Source organism: Mixophyes fleayi, chromosome 2 (assembly GCF_038048845.1).
Source record: "Mixophyes fleayi isolate aMixFle1 chromosome 2, aMixFle1.hap1, whole genome shotgun sequence".
NCBI classification, from domain to species: Eukaryota; Metazoa; Chordata; class Amphibia; order Anura; family Limnodynastidae; genus Mixophyes; species Mixophyes fleayi.
The window spans coordinates 200956036-200977435 of NC_134403.1; the positions used below are offsets into that span (position 1 = coordinate 200956036).

The following is a 21400-nucleotide window of genomic DNA, read 5'->3' on the forward strand; positions in this document are numbered from 1 at the left end:
CTAAACAGTTGAATGAAATGCAACTTTTGCTTTTTCTTTGATATTACTGGAATGAACATTAATTAAATCTATAACAAGCAAACTGCTTCACTGGTTTTTCTGTAATGGTGCTGTGTATATAAACACATACAGCCATGACTTCTAATTTATACTCTTTGACGGTTTTTCACAATGTGTCCACGAAGTAGACAGTCTGAATAACCTTAAAATTTTTGGCCCTAACGGGGATTGAACCCGTGACCTTGGCGTTATTAGCACCACGCTCTAACCAGCTGAGCTAACCGGCCCATGTTTTAATGTTTTACTATTGGTTACATGTTCTGCTGAGCAGGGTTTCATAGACATCATAGTGATCGCTAAGATACGTTCTCCAGTGAGTGAGAATCTCAAAAGGATCTTTGGAGCGAAAACAGACAAAAACGAGAAATCCAACACTGACCATCAGGGAATATAATCCTGGATGCAGTCCCTATGCTAAAGAGGACTGGCCTTCTCTATGTTTACTCCAATTGATGTCAGGGATTTTTATTGTGAGAAAGCATTTTCAGCGATTTCTACTATCACGTCTTTGGACTTTCAGAAATCCCATTGCCCTCTGCTCCGGGATCCCATGGTGTGGTCACCTGTCCAGATGTAGGCTGATATGTGGATCTGCTGTAGTTTAGAAGATTGAGACAAGAAGTTTTAAGTCTGCATGGGAAGTTTGCCTGAAAGCGTTGCAACCGAGTAAAGCAAAGAGAGAAGATGGAGGTAAAGTACGAGAGGAACTCTTTATCATCATCTGCCAAACTCATGTGCACTGGATCCTTAAGCAGTCATCAAGAAGGGTTAAATATCTTTAGATTAATGCTTGTGTTTTTAAGGAATTGCTTCAAGCTAACTTCATTTCTCATCCCGCATCCTTGAAGTTTGTCAAAACTTGTAAAAATCATTGCAGCACCCTTACATTTCTCTTCAGGCTTAGAAAAGGAAACATTTTAATGCAACCTGTTATCATTTGGCAAATTGTTCATGTGCAGTGACGCAATCTGCATCCCCTATTTTTGGCTGAAATTGCACTGGATGAGGATGGAAAAGTCAAGAATTTTAGTTCGAGAAAAGATTTCCATTGACATTTTCTCTCATGACTTTGCAGATCCTCACATTCCTTTTGCAGCTTGAAGGGACAAATGTTTTAATAAAAGCTGGTAAACTTTCAGGAGACTGGTTACTTGAACTCTAGGAATAAGTCAACTAAATCCAATTCTCATGCCTAAACAGTTGAATGAAATGCAACTTTTGCTTTTTCTTTGATATTACTGGAATGAACATTAATTAAATCTATAACAAGCAAACTGCTTCACTGGTTTTTCTGTAATGGTGCTGTGTATATAAACACATACAGCCATGACTTCTAATTTATACTCTTTGACGGTTTTTCACAATGTGTCCACGAAGTAGACAGTCTGAATAACCTTAAAATTTTTGGCCCGTACGGAGATCGAACCCGCGACCTTGGCGTTATTAGCACCACGCTCTAACCAGCTGAGCTAACCGGCCCATGTTTTACTATTGGTTACATGTTCTGCTGAGCAGGGTTTCATACACATAATGGTGATCGCTAAGATATGTTCTCCAGTGAGTGAAAACCTCAAAAGGATCTTTGGAGCGTAAACAGACAAAAACGAGAAATCCAACACTGACCATCAGGGAATATAACCCTGGATGCTGTCCCTATGCTAAAGAGGACTGGCCTTCACTATGTTTACTCCAATTGATGTCAGGGATTTTTATTGTGAGAAAGCATTTTCAGCGATTTCTACTATCACGTCTTTGGACTTTCAGCAATCCCATTGCCCTCTGCTCCGGGATCCCATGGTGTGGTCACCTGTCCAGATGTAGGCTGATATGTGGATCTGCTGTAGTTTAGAAGATTGAGACAAGAAGTTTTAAGTCTGCATGGGAAGTTTGCCTGAAAGCGTTGCAACCGAGTAAAGCAAAGAGAGAAGATGGAGGTAAAGTACGAGAGGAACTCTTTATCATCATCTGCCAAACTCATGTGCACTGGATCCTTAAGCAGTCATCAAGAAGGGTTAAATATCTTTAGATTAATGCTTGTGTTTTTAAGGAATTGCTTCAAGCTAACTTCATTTCTCATCCCGCATCCTTGAAGTTTGTCAAAACTTGTAAAAATCATTGCAGCACCCTTACATTTCTCTTCAGGCTTAGAAAAGGAAACATTTTAATGCAACCTGTTATCATTTGGCAAATTGTTCATGTGCAGTGACGCAATCTGCATCCCCTATTTTTGGCTGAAATTGCACTGGATGAGGATGGAAAAGTCAAGAATTTTAGTTCGAGAAAAGATTTCCATTGACATTTTCTCTCATGACTTTGCAGATCCTCACATTCCTTTTGCAGCTTGAAGGGACAAATGTTTTAATAAAAGCTGGTAAACTTTCAGGAGACTGGTTACTTGAACTCTAGGAATAAGTCAACTAAATCCAATTCTCATGCCTAAACAGTTGAATGAAATGCAACTTTTGCTTTTTCTTTGATATTACTGGAATGAACATTAATTAAATCTATAACAAGCAAACTGCTTCACTGGTTTTTCTGTAATGGTGCTGTGTATATAAACACATACAGCCATGACTTCTAATTTATACTCTTTGACGGTTTTTCACAATGTGTCCACGAAGTAGACAGTCTGAATAACCTTAAAATTTTTGGCCCGTACGGAGATCGAACCCGCGACCTTGGCGTTATTAGCACCACGCTCTAACCAGCTGAGCTAACCGGCCCATGTTTTACTATTGGTTACATGTTCTGCTGAGCAGGGTTTCATACACATAATGGTGATCGCTAAGATATGTTCTCCAGTGAGTGAAAACCTCAAAAGGATCTTTGGAGCGTAAACAGACAAAAACGAGAAATCCAACACTGACCATCAGGGAATATAACCCTGGATGCTGTCCCTATGCTAAAGAGGACTGGCCTTCACTATGTTTACTCCAATTGATGTCAGGGATTTTTATTGTGAGAAAGCATTTTCAGCGATTTCTACTATCACGTCTTTGGACTTTCAGCAATCCCATTGCCCTCTGCTCCGGGATCCCATGGTGTGGTCACCTGTCCAGATGTAGGCTGATATGTGGATCTGCTGTAGTTTAGAAGATTGAGACAAGAAGTTTTAAGTCTGCATGGGAAGTTTGCCTGAAAGCGTTGCAACCGAGTAAAGCAAAGAGAGAAGATGGAGGTAAAGTACGAGAGGAACTCTTTATCATCATCTGCCAAACTCATGTGCAATGGATCCTTAAGCAGTCATCAAGAAGGGTTAAATATCTTTAGATTAATGCTTGTGTTTTTAAGGAATTGCTTCAAGCTAACTTCATTTCTCATCCCGCATCCTTGAAGTTTGTCAAAACTTGTAAAAATCATTGGAGCACCCTTACATTTCTCTTCAGGCTTAGAAAAGGAAACATTTTAATGCAACCTGTTATCATTTGGCAAATTGTTCATGTGCAGTGACGCAATCTGCATCCCCTATTTTTGGCTGAAATTGCACTGGATGAGGATGGAAAAGTCAAGAATTTTAGTTCGAGAAAAGATTTCCATTGACATTTTCTCTCATGACTTTGCAGATCCTCACATTCCTTTTGCAGCTTGGAGGGACAAATGTTTTAATAAAAGCTGGTAAACTTTCAGGAGACTGGTTACTTGAACTCTAGGAATAAGTCAACTAAATCCAATTCTTATGCCTAAACAGTTAAGTGAAACGCAACTTTTGCTTTTTCTTTGATATTACTGGAATGAACATTAGTTAAATCTATAACAAGCAAACTGCTTCACTGGTTTTTCTGTAATGGTGCTGTGTATATAAACACATACAGCCATGACTTCTAATTTATACTCTTTGACGGTTTTTCACAATGTGTCCACGAAGTAGACAGTCTGAATAACCTTAAAATTTTTGGCCTGTACGGGGATGGAGCCCGTGACATTGGCGTTATTAGCACCACGCTCTAACCAGCTGAGCTAACCGGCCCATGGGATCCCATGGTGTGGTCACCTGTCCAGATGTAGGCTGATATGTGGATCTGCTGTAGTTTAGAAGATTGAGACAAGAAGTTTTAAGTCTGCATGGGAAGTTTGCCTGAAAGCGTTGCAACCGAGTAAAGCAAAGAGAGAAGATGGAGGTAAAGTACGAGAGGAACTCTTTATCATCATCTGCCAAACTCATGTGCAATGGATCCTTAAGCAGTGATCAAGAAGGGTTAAATATCTTTAGATTAATGCTTGTGTTTTTAAGGAATTGCTTCAAGCTAACTTAATTTCTCATCCCGCATCCTTGAAGTTTGTCAAAACTTGTAAAAATCATTGGAGCACCCTTACATTTCTCTTCAGGCTTAGAAAAGGAAACATTTTAATGCAACCTGTTATCATTTGGCAAATTGTTCATGTGCAGTGACGCAATCTGCATCCCCTATTTTTGGCTGAAATTGCACTGGGTGAGGGTGGAAAAGTCAAGAATTTTAGTTCGAGAAAAGATTTCCATTGACATTTTCTCTCATGACTTTGCAGATCCTCACATTCCTTTTGCAGCTTGAAGGGACAAATGTTTTAATAAAAGCTGGTAAACTTTCAGGAGACTGGCTACTTGAACTCTAGGAATAAGTCAACTAAATCCAATTCTCATGCCTAAACAGTTAAATGAAACGCAACTTTTGCTTTTTCTTTGATATTACTGGAATGAACATTAATTAAATCTATAACAAGCAAACTGCTTCACTGGTTTTTCTGTAATGGTGCTGTGTATATAAACACATACAGCCATGACTTCTAATTTATACTCTTTGACGGTTTTTCACAATGTGTCCTTGAAGTAGACAGTCTGAACTCTTTATCATCATCTGCCAAACTCATGTGCACTGGATCCTTAAGCAGTCATCAAGAAGGGTTAAATATCTTTAGATTAATGCTTGTGTTTTTAAGGAATTGCTTCAAGCTAACTTCATTTCTCATCCCGCATCCTTGAAGTTTGTCAAAACTTGTAAAAATCATTGCAGCACCCTTACATTTCTCTTCAGGCTTAGAAAAGGAAACATTTTAATGCAACCTGTTATCATTTGGCAAATTGTTCATGTGCAGTGACGCAATCTGCATCCCCTATTTTTGGCTGAAATTGCACTGGATGAGGATGGAAAAGTCAAGAATTTTAGTTCGAGAAAAGATTTCCATTGACATTTTCTCTCATGACTTTGCAGATCCTCACATTCCTTTTGCAGCTTGAAGGGACAAATGTTTTAATAAAAGCTGGTAAACTTTCAGGAGACTGGTTACTTGAACTCTAGGAATAAGTCAACTAAATCCAATTCTCATGCCTAAACAGTTAAGTGAAACGCAACTTTTGCTTTTTCTTTGATATTACTGGAATGAACATTAGTTAAATCTATAACAAGCAAACTGCTTCACTGGTTTTTCTGTAATGGTGCTGTGTATATAAACACATACAGCCATGACTTCTAATTTATACTCTTTGACGGTTTTTCACAATGTGTCCACGAAGTAGACAGTCTGAATAACCTTAAAATTTTTGGCCCGTACGGGGATCGAACCTGCGACATTGGCGTTATTAGCACCACGCTCTAACCAGCTGAGCTAACCGGCCCATGTTTTACTATTGGTTACATGTTCTGCTGAGCAGGGTTTCATACACATCATGGTGATCGCTAAGATATGTTCTCCAGTGAGTGAAAATCTCAAAAGGATCTTTGGAGCGTAAACAGACAAAAACGAGAAATCCAACACTGACCATCAGGGAATATAACCCTGGATGCTGTCCCTATGCTAAAGAGGACTGGCCTTAACTATGTTTACTCCAATTGATGTCAGGGATTTTTTTTGTATGAAAGCATTTTCAGCGATTTCTACTATCACGTCTTTGGACTTTCAGCAATCCCATTGCCCTCTGCTCTGGGATCCCATGGTGTGGTCACCTGTCCAGATGTAGGCTGATATGTGGATCTGCTGTAGTTTAGAAGATTGAGACAAGAAGTTTTAAGTCTGCATGGGAAGTTTGCCTGAAAGCGTTGCAACCGAGTAAAGCAAAGAGAGAAGATGGAGGTAAAGTACGAGAGGAACTCTTTATCATCATCTGCTAAACTCATGTGCACTGGATCCTTAGGCAGTCATCAAGAAGGGTTAAATATCTTTAGATTAATGCTTGTGTTTTTAAGGAATTGCTTCAAGCTAACTTCATTTCTCATCCCGCACCCTTGAAGTTTGTCAAAACTTGTAAAAATCATTGGAGCACCCTTACATTTCTCTTCAGGCTTAGATAAGGAAACATTTTAATGCAACCTGTTATCATTTGGCAAATTGTCATGTGCAGTGACGCAATCTGCATCCCCTATTTTTGACTGAAATTGCACTGGATGAGGATGGAAAAGTCAATAATTTTAGTTCGAGAAAAGATTTCCATTGACATTTTCTCTCATGACTTTGCAGATCCTCACATTCCTTTTGCAGCTTGAAGGGACAAATGTTTTAATAAAAGCTGGTAAACTTTCAGGAGAGTGGTTACTTGAACTCTAGGAATAAGTCAACTAAATCCAATTCTTATGCCTAAACAGTTAAGTGAAACGCAACTTTTGCTTTTTCTTTGATATTACTGGAATGAACATTAGTTAAATCTATAACAAGCAAACTGCTTCACTGGTTTTTCTGTAATGGTGCTGTGTATATAAACACATACAGCCATGACTTCTAATTTATACTCTTTGACGGTTTTTCACAATGTGTCCACGAAGTAGACAGTCTGAATAACCTTAAAATTTTTGGCCTGTACGGGGATGGAGCCCGTGACATTGGCGTTATTAGCACCATGCTCTAACCAGCTGAGCTAACCGGCCCATGGGATCCCATGGTGTGGTCACCTGTCCAGATGTAGGCTGATATGTGGATCTGCTGTAGTTTAGAAGATTGAGACAAGAAGTTTTAAGTCTGCATGGGAAGTTTGCCTGAAAGCGTTGCAACCGAGTAAAGCAAAGAGAGAAGATGGAGGTAAAGTACGAGAGGAACTCTTTATCATCATCTGCCAAACTCATGTGCAATGGATCCTTAAGCAGTGATCAAGAAGGGTTAAATATCTTTAGATTAATGCTTGTGTTTTTAAGGAATTGCTTCAAGCTAACTTAATTTCTCATCCCGCATCCTTGAAGTTTGTCAAAACTTGTAAAAATCATTGGAGCACCCTTACATTTCTCTTCAGGCTTAGAAAAGGAAACATTTTAATGCAACCTGTTATCATTTGGCAAATTGTTCATGTGCAGTGACGCAATCTGCATCCCCTATTTTTGGCTGAAATTGCACTGGGTGAGGGTGGAAAAGTCAAGAATTTTAGTTCGAGAAAAGATTTCCATTGACATTTTCTCTCATGACTTTGCAGATCCTCACATTCCTTTTGCAGCTTGAAGGGACAAATGTTTTAATAAAAGCTGGTAAACTTTCAGGAGACTGGCTACTTGAACTCTAGGAATAAGTCAACTAAATCCAATTCTCATGCCTAAACAGTTAAATGAAACGCAACTTTTGCTTTTTCTTTGATATTACTGGAATGAACATTAATTAAATCTATAACAAGCAAACTGCTTCACTGGTTTTTCTGTAATGGTGCTGTGTATATAAACACATACAGCCATGACTTCTAATTTATACTCTTTGACGGTTTTTCACAATGTGTCCTTGAAGTAGACAGTCTGAACTCTTTATCATCATCTGCCAAACTCATGTGCACTGGATCCTTAAGCAGTCATCAAGAAGGGTTAAATATCTTTAGATTAATGCTTGTGTTTTTAAGGAATTGCTTCAAGCTAACTTCATTTCTCATCCCGCATCCTTGAAGTTTGTCAAAACTTGTAAAAATCATTGCAGCACCCTTACATTTCTCTTCAGGCTTAGAAAAGGAAACATTTTAATGCAACCTGTTATCATTTGGCAAATTGTTCATGTGCAGTGACGCAATCTGCATCCCCTATTTTTGGCTGAAATTGCACTGGATGAGGATGGAAAAGTCAAGAATTTTAGTTCGAGAAAAGATTTCCATTGACATTTTCTCTCATGACTTTGCAGATCCTCACATTCCTTTTGCAGCTTGAAGGGACAAATGTTTTAATAAAAGCTGGTAAACTTTCAGGAGACTGGTTACTTGAACTCTAGGAATAAGTCAACTAAATCCAATTCTCATGCCTAAACAGTTAAGTGAAACGCAACTTTTGCTTTTTCTTTGATATTACTGGAATGAACATTAGTTAAATCTATAACAAGCAAACTGCTTCACTGGTTTTTCTGTAATGGTGCTGTGTATATAAACACATACAGCCATGACTTCTAATTTATACTCTTTGACGGTTTTTCACAATGTGTCCACGAAGTAGACAGTCTGAATAACCTTAAAATTTTTGGCCCGTACGGGGATCGAACCTGCGACATTGGCGTTATTAGCACCACGCTCTAACCAGCTGAGCTAACCGGCCCATGTTTTACTATTGGTTACATGTTCTGCTGAGCAGGGTTTCATACACATCATGGTGATCGCTAAGATATGTTCTCCAGTGAGTGAAAATCTCAAAAGGATCTTTGGAGCGTAAACAGACAAAAACGAGAAATCCAACACTGACCATCAGGGAATATAACCCTGGATGCTGTCCCTATGCTAAAGAGGACTGGCCTTAACTATGTTTACTCCAATTGATGTCAGGGATTTTTTTTGTATGAAAGCATTTTCAGCGATTTCTACTATCACGTCTTTGGACTTTCAGCAATCCCATTGCCCTCTGCTCTGGGATCCCATGGTGTGGTCACCTGTCCAGATGTAGGCTGATATGTGGATCTGCTGTAGTTTAGAAGATTGAGACAAGAAGTTTTAAGTCTGCATGGGAAGTTTGCCTGAAAGCGTTGCAACCGAGTAAAGCAAAGAGAGAAGATGGAGGTAAAGTACGAGAGGAACTCTTTATCATCATCTGCTAAACTCATGTGCACTGGATCCTTAGGCAGTCATCAAGAAGGGTTAAATATCTTTAGATTAATGCTTGTGTTTTTAAGGAATTGCTTCAAGCTAACTTCATTTCTCATCCCGCACCCTTGAAGTTTGTCAAAACTTGTAAAAATCATTGGAGCACCCTTACATTTCTCTTCAGGCTTAGATAAGGAAACATTTTAATGCAACCTGTTATCATTTGGCAAATTGTCATGTGCAGTGACGCAATCTGCATCCCCTATTTTTGACTGAAATTGCACTGGATGAGGATGGAAAAGTCAATAATTTTAGTTCGAGAAAAGATTTCCATTGACATTTTCTCTCATGACTTTGCAGATCCTCACATTCCTTTTGCAGCTTGAAGGGACAAATGTTTTAATAAAAGCTGGTAAACTTTCAGGAGAGTGGTTACTTGAACTCTAGGAATAAGTCAACTAAATCCAATTCTCATGCCTAAACAGTTAAGTGAAACGCAACTTTTGCTTTTACTTTGATATTACTGGAATGAACATTAGTTAAATCTATAACAAGCAAACTGCTTCACTGGTTTTTCTGTAATGGTGCTGTGTATATAAACACATACAGCCATGACTTCTAATTTATACTCTTTGACGGTTTTTCACAATGTGTCCACGAAGTAGACAGTCTGAATAACCTTAAAATATTTGGCCCGTATGGGGATCGAACCTGTGACCTTGGCCTTATTAGCACCATGCTCTAACCAGCTGAGCTAACCGGCCCATGTTTTACTATTGGTTACATGCTCTGCTGAGCAGGGTTTCATAGACATCATGGTGATCGCTAAGATATGTTCTCCAGTGAGTGAAAATCTCAAAAGGATCTTTGGAGCGTAAACAGACAAAAACGAGAAATCCAACACTGACCATCAGGGAATATAACCCTGGATGCCTTCCCTATGCTAAAGAGGACTGGCCTTCACTATGTTTACTCCATTTGATGTCAGGGATTTTTATTGTGAGAAAGCATTTTCAGCGATTTCTACTATCACGTCTTTGGACTTTCAGAAATCCCATTGCCCTCTGCTCCGGGATCCCATGGTGTGGTCACCTGTCCAGATGTAGGCTGATATGTGGATCTGCTGTAGTTTAGAAGATTGAGACAAGAAGTTTTAAGTCTGCATGGGAAGTTTGCCTGAAAGCGTTGCAACCGAGTAAAGCAAAGAGAGAAGATGGAGGTAAAGTACGAGAGGAACTCTTTATCATCATCTGCCAAACTCATGTGCAATGGATCCTTAAGCAGTGATCAAGAAGGGTTAAATATCTTTAGATTAATGCTTGTGTTTTTAAGGAATTGCTTCAAGCTAACTTCATTTCTCATCCCGCATCCTTGAAGTTTGTCAAAACTTGTAAAAATCATTGGAGCACCCTTACATTTCTCTTCAGGCTTAGAAAAGGAAACATTTTAATGCAACCTGTTATCATTTGGCAAATTGTTCATGTGCAGTGACGCAATCTGCATCCCCTATTTTTGGCTGAAATTGCACTGGATGAGGATGGAAAAGTCAAGAATTTTAGTTCGAGAAAAGATTTCCATTGACATTTTCTCTCATGACTTTGCAGATCCTCACATTCCTTTTGCAGCTTGAAGGGACAAATGTTTTAATAAAAGCTGGTAAACTTTCAGGAGACTGGCTACTTGAACTCTAGGAATAAGTCAACTAAATCCAATTCTCATGCCTAAACAGTTAAATGAAACGCAACTTTTGCTTTTTCTTTGATATTACTGGAATGAACATTAATTAAATCTATAACAAGCAAACTGCTTCACTGGTTTTTCTGTAATGGTGCTGTGTATATAAACACATACAGCCATGACTTCTAATTTATACTCTTTGACGGTTTTTCACAATGTGTCCTTGAAGTAGACAGTCTGAACTCTTTATCATCATCTGCCAAACTCATGTGCACTGGATCCTTAAGCAGTCATCAAGAAGGGTTAAATATCTTTAGATTAATGCTTGTGTTTTTAAGGAATTGCTTCAAGCTAACTTCATTTCTCATCCCGCATCCTTGAAGTTTGTCAAAACTTGTAAAAATCATTGCAGCACCCTTACATTTCTCTTCAGGCTTAGAAAAGGAAACATTTTAATGCAACCTGTTATCATTTGGCAAATTGTTCATGTGCAGTGACGCAATCTGCATCCCCTATTTTTGGCTGAAATTGCACTGGATGAGGATGGAAAAGTCAAGAATTTTAGTTCGAGAAAAGATTTCCATTGACATTTTCTCTCATGACTTTGCAGATCCTCACATTCCTTTTGCAGCTTGAAGGGACAAATGTTTTAATAAAAGCTGGTAAACTTTCAGGAGACTGGTTACTTGAACTCTAGGAATAAGTCAACTAAATCCAATTCTCATGCCTAAACAGTTAAGTGAAACGCAACTTTTGCTTTTTCTTTGATATTACTGGAATGAACATTAGTTAAATCTATAACAAGCAAACTGCTTCACTGGTTTTTCTGTAATGGTGCTGTGTATATAAACACATACAGCCATGACTTCTAATTTATACTCTTTGACGGTTTTTCACAATGTGTCCACGAAGTAGACAGTCTGAATAACCTTAAAATTTTTGGCCCGTACGGGGATCGAACCTGCGACATTGGCGTTATTAGCACCACGCTCTAACCAGCTGAGCTAACCGGCCCATGTTTTACTATTGGTTACATGTTCTGCTGAGCAGGGTTTCATACACATCATGGTGATCGCTAAGATATGTTCTCCAGTGAGTGAAAATCTCAAAAGGATCTTTGGAGCGTAAACAGACAAAAACGAGAAATCCAACACTGACCATCAGGGAATATAACCCTGGATGCTGTCCCTATGCTAAAGAGGACTGGCCTTAACTATGTTTACTCCAATTGATGTCAGGGATTTTTTTTGTATGAAAGCATTTTCAGCGATTTCTACTATCACGTCTTTGGACTTTCAGCAATCCCATTGCCCTCTGCTCTGGGATCCCATGGTGTGGTCACCTGTCCAGATGTAGGCTGATATGTGGATCTGCTGTAGTTTAGAAGATTGAGACAAGAAGTTTTAAGTCTGCATGGGAAGTTTGCCTGAAAGCGTTGCAACCGAGTAAAGCAAAGAGAGAAGATGGAGGTAAAGTACGAGAGGAACTCTTTATCATCATCTGCTAAACTCATGTGCACTGGATCCTTAGGCAGTCATCAAGAAGGGTTAAATATCTTTAGATTAATGCTTGTGTTTTTAAGGAATTGCTTCAAGCTAACTTCATTTCTCATCCCGCACCCTTGAAGTTTGTCAAAACTTGTAAAAATCATTGGAGCACCCTTACATTTCTCTTCAGGCTTAGATAAGGAAACATTTTAATGCAACCTGTTATCATTTGGCAAATTGTCATGTGCAGTGACGCAATCTGCATCCCCTATTTTTGACTGAAATTGCACTGGATGAGGATGGAAAAGTCAATAATTTTAGTTCGAGAAAAGATTTCCATTGACATTTTCTCTCATGACTTTGCAGATCCTCACATTCCTTTTGCAGCTTGAAGGGACAAATGTTTTAATAAAAGCTGGTAAACTTTCAGGAGAGTGGTTACTTGAACTCTAGGAATAAGTCAACTAAATCCAATTCTCATGCCTAAACAGTTAAGTGAAACGCAACTTTTGCTTTTACTTTGATATTACTGGAATGAACATTAGTTAAATCTATAACAAGCAAACTGCTTCACTGGTTTTTCTGTAATGGTGCTGTGTATATAAACACATACAGCCATGACTTCTAATTTATACTCTTTGACGGTTTTTCACAATGTGTCCACGAAGTAGACAGTCTGAATAACCTTAAAATATTTGGCCCGTATGGGGATCGAACCTGTGACCTTGGCCTTATTAGCACCATGCTCTAACCAGCTGAGCTAACCGGCCCATGTTTTACTATTGGTTACATGCTCTGCTGAGCAGGGTTTCATAGACATCATGGTGATCGCTAAGATATGTTCTCCAGTGAGTGAAAATCTCAAAAGGATCTTTGGAGCGTAAACAGACAAAAACGAGAAATCCAACACTGACCATCAGGGAATATAACCCTGGATGCCTTCCCTATGCTAAAGAGGACTGGCCTTCACTATGTTTACTCCATTTGATGTCAGGGATTTTTATTGTGAGAAAGCATTTTCAGCGATTTCTACTATCACGTCTTTGGACTTTCAGAAATCCCATTGCCCTCTGCTCCGGGATCCCATGGTGTGGTCACCTGTCCAGATGTAGGCTGATATGTGGATCTGCTGTAGTTTAGAAGATTGAGACAAGAAGTTTTAAGTCTGCATGGGAAGTTTGCCTGAAAGCGTTGCAACCGAGTAAAGCAAAGAGAGAAGATGGAGGTAAAGTACGAGAGGAACTCTTTATCATCATCTGCCAAACTCATGTGCAATGGATCCTTAAGCAGTGATCAAGAAGGGTTAAATATCTTTAGATTAATGCTTGTGTTTTTAAGGAATTGCTTCAAGCTAACTTCATTTCTCATCCCGCATCCTTGAAGTTTGTCAAAACTTGTAAAAATCATTGGAGCACCCTTACATTTCTCTTCAGGCTTAGAAAAGGAAACATTTTAATGCAACCTGTTATCATTTGGCAAATTGTTCATGTGCAGTGACGCAATCTGCATCCCCTATTTTTGGCTGAAATTGCACTGGATGAGGATGGAAAAGTCAAGAATTTTAGTTCGAGAAAAGATTTCCATTGACATTTTCTCTCATGACTTTGCAGATCCTCACATTCCTTTTGCAGCTTGAAGGGACAAATGTTTTAATAAAAGCTGGTAAACTTTCAGGAGACTGGCTACTTGAACTCTAGGAATAAGTCAACTAAATCCAATTCTCATGCCTAAACAGTTAAATGAAACGCAACTTTTGCTTTTTCTTTGATATTACTGGAATGAACATTAATTAAATCTATAACAAGCAAACTGCTTCACTGGTTTTTCTGTAATGGTGCTGTGTATATAAACACATACAGCCATGACTTCTAATTTATACTCTTTGACGGTTTTTCACAATGTGTCCACGAAGTAGACAGTCTGAATAACCTTAAAATTTTTGGCCCGTACGGGGATCGAACCCGTGACCTTGGCGTTATTAGCACCACGCTCTAACCAGCTGAGCTAACCGGCCCATGTTTTACTATTGGTTACATGTTCTGCTGAGCAGGGTATCATAGACATCATGGTGATCGCTAAGATATGTTCTCCAGTGAGTGAAAATCTCAAAAGGATTTTTGAAACGTAAACAGACAAAAACGAGAAATCCAACACTGACCATCAGGGAATATAACCCTGGATGCTTTCCCTATGCTAAAGAGGACTGGCCTTCACTATGTTTACTCCATTTGATGTCAGGGATTTTTATTGTGAGAAAGCATTTTCAGCGATTTCTACTATCACGTCTTTGGACTTTCAGAAATCCCATTGCCCTCTGCTCCGGGATCCCATGGTGTGGTCACCTGTCCAGATGTAGGCTGATATGTGGATCTGCTGTAGTTTAGAAGATTGAGACAAGAAGTTTTAAGTCTGCATGGGAAGTTTGCCTGAAAGCGTTGCAACCGAGTAAAGCAAAGAGAGAAGATGGAGGTAAAGTACGAGAGGAACTCTTTATCATCATCTGCCAAACTCATGTGCAATGGATCCTTAAGCAGTGATCAAGAAGGGTTAAATATCTTTAGATTAATGCTTGTGTTTTTAAGGAATTGCTTCAAGCTAATTTCATTTCTCATCCCGCATCCTTGAAGTTTGTCAAAACTTGTAAAAATCATTGGAGCACCCTTACATTTCTCTTCAGGCTTAGAAAAGGAAACATTTTAATGCAACCTGTTATCATTTGGCAAATTGTTCATGTGCAGTGACGCAATCTGCATCCCCTATTTTTGGCTGAAATTGCACTGGATGAGGATGGAAAAGTCAATAATTTTAGTTCGAGAAAAGATTTCCATTGACATTTTCTCTCATGACTTTGCAGATCCTCACATTCCTTTTGCAGCTTGAAGGGACAAATGTTTTAATAAAAGCTGGTAAACTTTCAGGAGACTGGCTACTTGAAATCTAGGAATAAGTCAACTAAATCCAATTCTCATGCCTAAACAGTTAAATGAAACGCAACTTTTGCTTTTTCTTTGATATTACTGGAATGAACATTAATTAAATCTATAACAAGCAAACTGCTTCACTGGTTTTTCTGTAATGGTGCTGTGTATATAAACACATACAGCCATGACTTCTAATTTATACTCTTTGACGGTTTTTCACAATGTGTCCACGAAGTAGACAGTCTGAATAACCTTAAAATGTTCGGCCTGTACGGGGATTGAACCCGTGACCTTGGCGTTATTAGCACCACGCTCTAACCAGCTGAGCTAACCGGCCCATGTTTTACTATTGGTTACATGTTCTGCTGAGCAGGGTTTCATACACATAATGGTGATCGCTAAGATATGTTCTCCAGTGAGTGAAAACCTCAAAAGGATCTTTGGAGCGTAAACAGACAAAAACGAGAAATCCAACACTGACCATCAGGGAATATAACCCTGGATGCTGTCCCTATGCTAAAGAGGACTGGCCTTCACTATGTTTACTCCAATTGATGTCAGGGATTTTTATTGTGAGAAAGCATTTTCAGCGATTTCTACTATCACGTCTTTGGACTTTCAGCAATCCCATTGCCCTCTGCTCCGGGATCCCATGGTGTGGTCACCTGTCCAGATGTAGGCTGATATGTGGATCTGCTGTAGTTTAGAAGATTGAGACAAGAAGTTTTAAGTCTGCATGGGAAGTTTGCCTGAAAGCGTTGCAACCGAGTAAAGCAAAGAGAGAAGATGGAGGTAAAGTACGAGAGGAACTCTTTATCATCATCTGCCAAACTCATGTGCAATGGATCCTTAAGCAGTCATCAAGAAGGGTTAAATATCTTTAGATTAATGCTTGTGTTTTTAAGGAATTGCTTCAAGCTAACTTCATTTCTCATCCCGCATCCTTGAAGTTTGTCAAAACTTGTAAAAATCATTGGAGCACCCTTACATTTCTCTTCAGGCTTAGAAAAGGAAACATTTTAATGCAACCTGTTATCATTTGGCAAATTGTGCATGTGCAGTGACGCAATCTGCATCCCCTATTTTTGGCTGAAATTGCACTGGATGAGGATGGAAAAGTCAAGAATTTTAGTTCGAGAAAAGATTTCCATTGACATTTTCTCTCATGACTTTGCAGATCCTCACATTCCTTTTGCAGCTTGAAGGGACAAATGTTTTAATAAAAGCTGGTAAACTTTCAGGAGACTGGTTACTTGAACTCTAGGAATAAGTCAACTAAATCCAATTCTCATGCCTAAACAGTTAAGTGAAACGCAACTTTTGCTTTTTCTTTGATATTACTGGAATGAACATTAGTTAAATCTATAACAAGCAAACTGCTTCACTGGTTTTTCTGTAATGGTGCTGTGTATATAAACACATACAGCCATGACTTCTAATTTATACTCTTTGACGGTTTTTCACAATGTGTCCACGAAGTAGACAGTCTGAATAACCTTAAAATGTTTGGCCCGTACGGGGATCGAACCCGTGACATTGGTGTTATTAGCACCACGCTCTAACCAGCTGAGCTAACCGGCCCATGTTTTACTATTGGTTACATGTTCTGCTGAGCAGGGTTTCATACACATCATGGTGATCGCTAAGATATGTTCTCCAGTGAGTGAAAATCTCAAAAGGATCTTTGGAGCGTAAACAGACAAAAACGAGAAATCCAACACTGACCATCAGGGAATATAACCCTGGATGCTGTCCCTATGCTAAAGAGGACTGGCCTTCACTATGTTTACTCCAATTGATGTCAGGGATTTTTTTTGTATGAAAGCATTTTCAGCGATTTCTACTATCACGTCTTTGGACTTTCAGCAATCCCATTGCCCTCTGCTCTGGGATCCCATGGTGTGGTCACCTGTCCAGATGTAGGCTGATATGTGGATCTGCTGTAGTTTAGAAGATTGAGACAAGAAGTTTTAAGTCTGCATGGGAAGTTTGCCTGAAAGCGTTGCAACCGAGTAAAGCAAAGAGAGAAGATGGAGGTAAAGTACGAGAGGAACTCTTTATCATCATCTGCCAAACTCATGTGCACTGGATCCTTAAGCAGTCATCAAGAAGGGTTAAATATCTTTAGATTAATGCTTGTGTTTTTAAGGAATTGCTTCAAGCTAACTTCATTTCTCATCCCGCATCCTTGAAGTTTGTCAAAACTTGTAAAAATCATTGGAGCACCCTTACATTTCTCTTCAGGCTTAGAAAAGGAAACATTTTAATGCAACCTGTTATCATTTAGCAAATTGTTCATGTGCAGTGACGCAATCTGCATCCCCTATTTTTGGCTGAAATTGCACTGGATGAGGATGGAAAAGTCAATAATTTTAGTTCGAGAAAAGATTTGCATTGACATTTTCTCTCATGACTTTGCAGATCCTCACATTCCTTTTGCAGCTTGAAGGGACAAATGTTTTAATAAAAGCTGGTAAACTTTCAGGAGACTGGCTACTTGAACTCTAGGAATAAGTCAACTAAATCCAATTCTCATGCCTAAACAGTTAAATGAAACGCAACTTTTGCTTTTTCTTTGATATTACTGGAATGAACATTAATTAAATCTATAACAAGCAAACTGCTTCACTGGTTTTTCTGTAATGGTGCTGTGTATATAAACACATACAGCCATGACTTCTAATTTATACTCTTTGACGGTTTTTTACAATGTGTCCTTGAAGTAGACAGTCTGAATAACCTTAAAATGTTTGGCCCGTACGGGGATCGAACCCGTGACATTGGCGTTATTAGCACCACGCTCTAACCAGCTGAGCTAACCGGCCCATGTTTTACTATTGGTTACATGTTCTGCCGAGCAGGGTTTCATAGACATCATGGTGATCGCTAAGATACGTTCTCCAGTGAGTGAAAATCTCAAAAGGATCTTTGGAGCGAAAACAGACAAAAACGAGAAATCCAACACTGACCATCAGGGAATATAATCCTGGATGCAGTCCCTATGCTAAAGAGGACTGGCCTTCTCTATGTTTACTCCAATTGATGTCAGGGATTTTTATTGTGAGAAAGCATTTTCAGCGATTTCTACTATCACGTCTTTGGACTTTCAGAAATCCCATTGCCCTCTGCTCCGGGATCCCATGGTGTGGTCACCTGTCCAGATGTAGGCTGATATGTGGATCTGCTGTAGTTTAGAAGATTGAGACAAGAAGTTTTAAGTCTGCATGGGAAGTTTGCCTGAAAGCGTTGCAACCGAGTAAAGCAAAGAGAGAAGATGGAGGTAGAGTACGAGAGGAACTCTTTATCATCATCTGCCAAACTCATGTGCACTGGATCCTTAAGCAGTCATCAAGAAGGGTTAAATATCTTTAGATTAATGCTTGTGTTTTTAAGAAATTGCTTCAAGCTAACTTCATTTCTCATCCCGCATCCTTGAAGTTTGTCAAAACTTGTAAAAATCATTGCAGCACCCTTACATTTCTCTTCAGGCTTAGAAAAGGAAACATTTTAATGCAACCTGTTATCATTTAGCAAATTGTTCATGTGCAGTGACGCAATCTGCATCCCCTATTTTTGGCTGAAATTGCACTGGATGAGGATGGAAAAGTCAATAATTTTAGTTCGAGAAAAGATTTGCATTGACATTTTCTCTCATGACTTTGCAGATCCTCACATTCCTTTTGCAGCTTGAAGGGACAAATGTTTTAATAAAAGCTGGTAAACTTTCAGGAGACTGGCTACTTGAACTCTAGGAATAAGTCAACTAAATCCAATTCTCATGCCTAAACAGTTAAATGAAACGCAACTTTTTACTTTTTCTTTGATATTACTGGAATGAACATTAATTAAATCTATAACAAGCAAACTGCTTCACTGGTTTTTCTGTAATGGTGCTGTGTATATAAACACATACAGCCATGACTTCTAATTTATACTCTTTGACGGTTTTTCACAATGTGTCCACGAAGAAGACAGTCTGAATAACCTTAAAATTTTTGGCCCGTACGGGGATCGAAACCGTGACCTTGGCGTTATTAGCACCACGCTCTAACCAGCTGAGCTAACCAGCCCATGTTTTAAGATTGGTTACATGTTCTGCTGAGCAGGGTTTCATAGACATAATGGTGATCGCTAAGATACGTTCTCCAGTGAGTGAAAATCTCAAAAGGATCTTTGGAGCGAAAACAGACAAAAACGAGAAATCCAACACTGACCATCAGGGAATATAACCCTGGATGCTGTCCCTATGCTAAAGAGGACTGGCCTTCACTATGTTTACTCCAATTGATGTCAGGGATTTTTATTGTGAGAAAGCATTTTCAGCGATTTCTACTATCACGTCTTTGGACTTTCAGCAATCCCATTGCCCTCTGCTCTGGGATCCCATGGTGTGGTCACCTGTCCAGATGTAGGCTGATATGTGGATCTGCTGTAGTTTAGAAGATTGAGACAAGAAGTTTTAAGTCTGCATGGGAAGTTTGCCTGAAAGCGTTGCAACCGAGTAAAGCAAAGAGAGAAGATGGAGGTAAAGTACGAGAGGAACTCTTTATCATCATCTGCCAAACTCATGTGCAATGGATCCTTAAGCAGTGATCAAGAAGGGTTAAATATCTTTAGATTAATGCTTGTGTTTTTAAGGAATTGCTTCAAGCTAACTTCATTTCTCATCCCGCATCCTTGAAGTTTGTCAAAACTTGTAAAAATCATTGGAGCACCCTTACATTTCTCTTCAGGCTTAGAAAAGGAAACATTTTAATGCAACCTGTTATCATTTGGCAAATTGTTCATGTGCAGTGACGCAATCTGCATCCCCTATTTTTGGCTGAAATTGCACTGGATGAGGATGGAAAAGTCAAGAATTTTAGTTCGAGAAAAGATTTCCATTGACATTTTCTCTCATGACTTTGCAGATCCTCACATTCCTTTTGCAGCTTGAAGGGACAAATGTTTTTAAAAAAGCTGGTAAACTTTCAGGAGACTGGCTACTTGAACTCTAGGAATAAGTCAACTAAATCCAATTCTCATGCCTAAACAGTTAAATGAAACGCAACTTTTGCTTTTTCTTTGATATTACTGGAATGAACATTAATTAAATCTATAACAAGCAAACTGCTTCACTGGTTTTTCTGTAATGGTGCTGTGTATATAAACACATACAGCCATGACTTCTAATTTATACTCTTTGACGGTTTTTCACAATGTGTCCTTGAAGTAGACAGTCTGAATAACCTTAAAATGTTTGGCCCGTACGGGGATCGAACCCGTGACATTGGCGTTATTAGCACCACGCTCTAACCAGCTGAGCTAACCGGCCCATGTTTTACTATTGGTTACATGTTCTGCCGAGCAGGGTTTCATAGACATCATGGTGATCGCTAAGATACGTTCTCCAGTGAGTGAAAATCTCAAAAGGATCTTTGGAGCGAAAACAGACAAAAACGAGAAATCCAACACTGACCATCAGGGAATATAACCCTGGATGCTGTCCCTATGCTAAAGAGGACTGGCCTTCACTATGTTTACTCCAATTGATGTCAGGGATTTTTTTTGTATGAAAGCATTTTCAGCGATTTCTACTATCACGTCTTTGGACTTTCAGCAATCCCATTGCCCTCTGCTCTGGGATCCCATGGTGTGGTCACCTGTCCAGATGTAGGCTGATATGTGGATCTGCTGTAGTTTAGAAGATTGAGACAAGAAGTTTTAAGTCTGCATGGGAAGTTTGCCTGAAAGCGTTGCAACCGAGTAAAGCAAAGAGAGAAGATGGAGGTAAAGTACGAGAGGAACTCTTTATCATCATCTGCCAAACTCATGTGCACTGGATCCTTAAGCAGTCATCAAGAAGGGTTAAATATCTTTAGATTAATGCTTGTGTTTTTAAGGAATTGCTTCAAGCTAACTTCATTTCTCATCCCGCATCCTTGAAGTTTGTCAAAACTTGTAAAAATCATTGGAGCACCCTTACATTTCTCTTCAGGCTTAGAAAAGGAAACATTTTAATGCAACCTGTTATCATTTAGCAAATTGTTCATGTGCAGTGACGCAATCTGCATCCCCTATTTTTGGCTGAAATTGCACTGGATGAGGATGGAAAAGTCAATAATTTTAGTTCGAGAAAAGATTTGCATTGACATTTTCTCTCATGACTTTGCAGATCCTCACATTCCTTTTGCAGCTTGAAGGGACAAATGTTTTAATAAAAGCTGGTAAACTTTCAGGAGACTGGCTACTTGAACTCTAGGAATAAGTCAACTAAATCCAATTCTCATGCCCAAACAGTTAAATGAAACGCAACTTTTGCTTTTTCTTTGATATTACTG

At 39.1% G+C, this 21400-nt stretch overlaps 12 non-coding genes across 12 annotated transcripts; all 12 read right to left on the reverse strand.

The window, feature by feature from the left end:
* Positions 1-213: 213 nt before the first annotated feature.
* Positions 214-287, reverse strand: TRNAI-AAU (transfer RNA isoleucine (anticodon AAU)). The gene has a single exon. It is a non-coding gene; the product is annotated as a tRNA-Ile (tRNA).
* A 1178-nt stretch (positions 288-1465) lies between these two features.
* TRNAI-AAU (transfer RNA isoleucine (anticodon AAU)) lies at positions 1466-1539 on the reverse strand. Its single transcript has one exon. It is a non-coding gene; the product is annotated as a tRNA-Ile (tRNA).
* A 1170-nt stretch (positions 1540-2709) lies between these two features.
* Positions 2710-2783, reverse strand: TRNAI-AAU (transfer RNA isoleucine (anticodon AAU)). The gene has a single exon. It is a non-coding gene; the product is annotated as a tRNA-Ile (tRNA).
* A 2793-nt stretch (positions 2784-5576) lies between these two features.
* TRNAI-AAU (transfer RNA isoleucine (anticodon AAU)) lies at positions 5577-5650 on the reverse strand. Its single transcript has one exon. It is a non-coding gene; the product is annotated as a tRNA-Ile (tRNA).
* A 2792-nt stretch (positions 5651-8442) lies between these two features.
* On the reverse strand, positions 8443-8516 carry TRNAI-AAU (transfer RNA isoleucine (anticodon AAU)). Its single transcript has one exon. It is a non-coding gene; the product is annotated as a tRNA-Ile (tRNA).
* A 3096-nt stretch (positions 8517-11612) lies between these two features.
* Positions 11613-11686, reverse strand: TRNAI-AAU (transfer RNA isoleucine (anticodon AAU)). Its single transcript has one exon. It is a non-coding gene; the product is annotated as a tRNA-Ile (tRNA).
* A 2413-nt stretch (positions 11687-14099) lies between these two features.
* Positions 14100-14173, reverse strand: TRNAI-AAU (transfer RNA isoleucine (anticodon AAU)). Its single transcript has one exon. It is a non-coding gene; the product is annotated as a tRNA-Ile (tRNA).
* Positions 14174-15343: 1170 nt separating this feature from the next.
* Positions 15344-15417, reverse strand: TRNAI-AAU (transfer RNA isoleucine (anticodon AAU)). Its single transcript has one exon. It is a non-coding gene; the product is annotated as a tRNA-Ile (tRNA).
* A 1170-nt stretch (positions 15418-16587) lies between these two features.
* TRNAI-AAU (transfer RNA isoleucine (anticodon AAU)) lies at positions 16588-16661 on the reverse strand. The gene has a single exon. It is a non-coding gene; the product is annotated as a tRNA-Ile (tRNA).
* A 1170-nt stretch (positions 16662-17831) lies between these two features.
* Positions 17832-17905, reverse strand: TRNAI-AAU (transfer RNA isoleucine (anticodon AAU)). Its single transcript has one exon. It is a non-coding gene; the product is annotated as a tRNA-Ile (tRNA).
* A 1171-nt stretch (positions 17906-19076) lies between these two features.
* On the reverse strand, positions 19077-19150 carry TRNAI-AAU (transfer RNA isoleucine (anticodon AAU)). Its single transcript has one exon. It is a non-coding gene; the product is annotated as a tRNA-Ile (tRNA).
* A 1170-nt stretch (positions 19151-20320) lies between these two features.
* On the reverse strand, positions 20321-20394 carry TRNAI-AAU (transfer RNA isoleucine (anticodon AAU)). Its single transcript has one exon. It is a non-coding gene; the product is annotated as a tRNA-Ile (tRNA).
* Positions 20395-21400: the final 1006 nt, after the last annotated feature.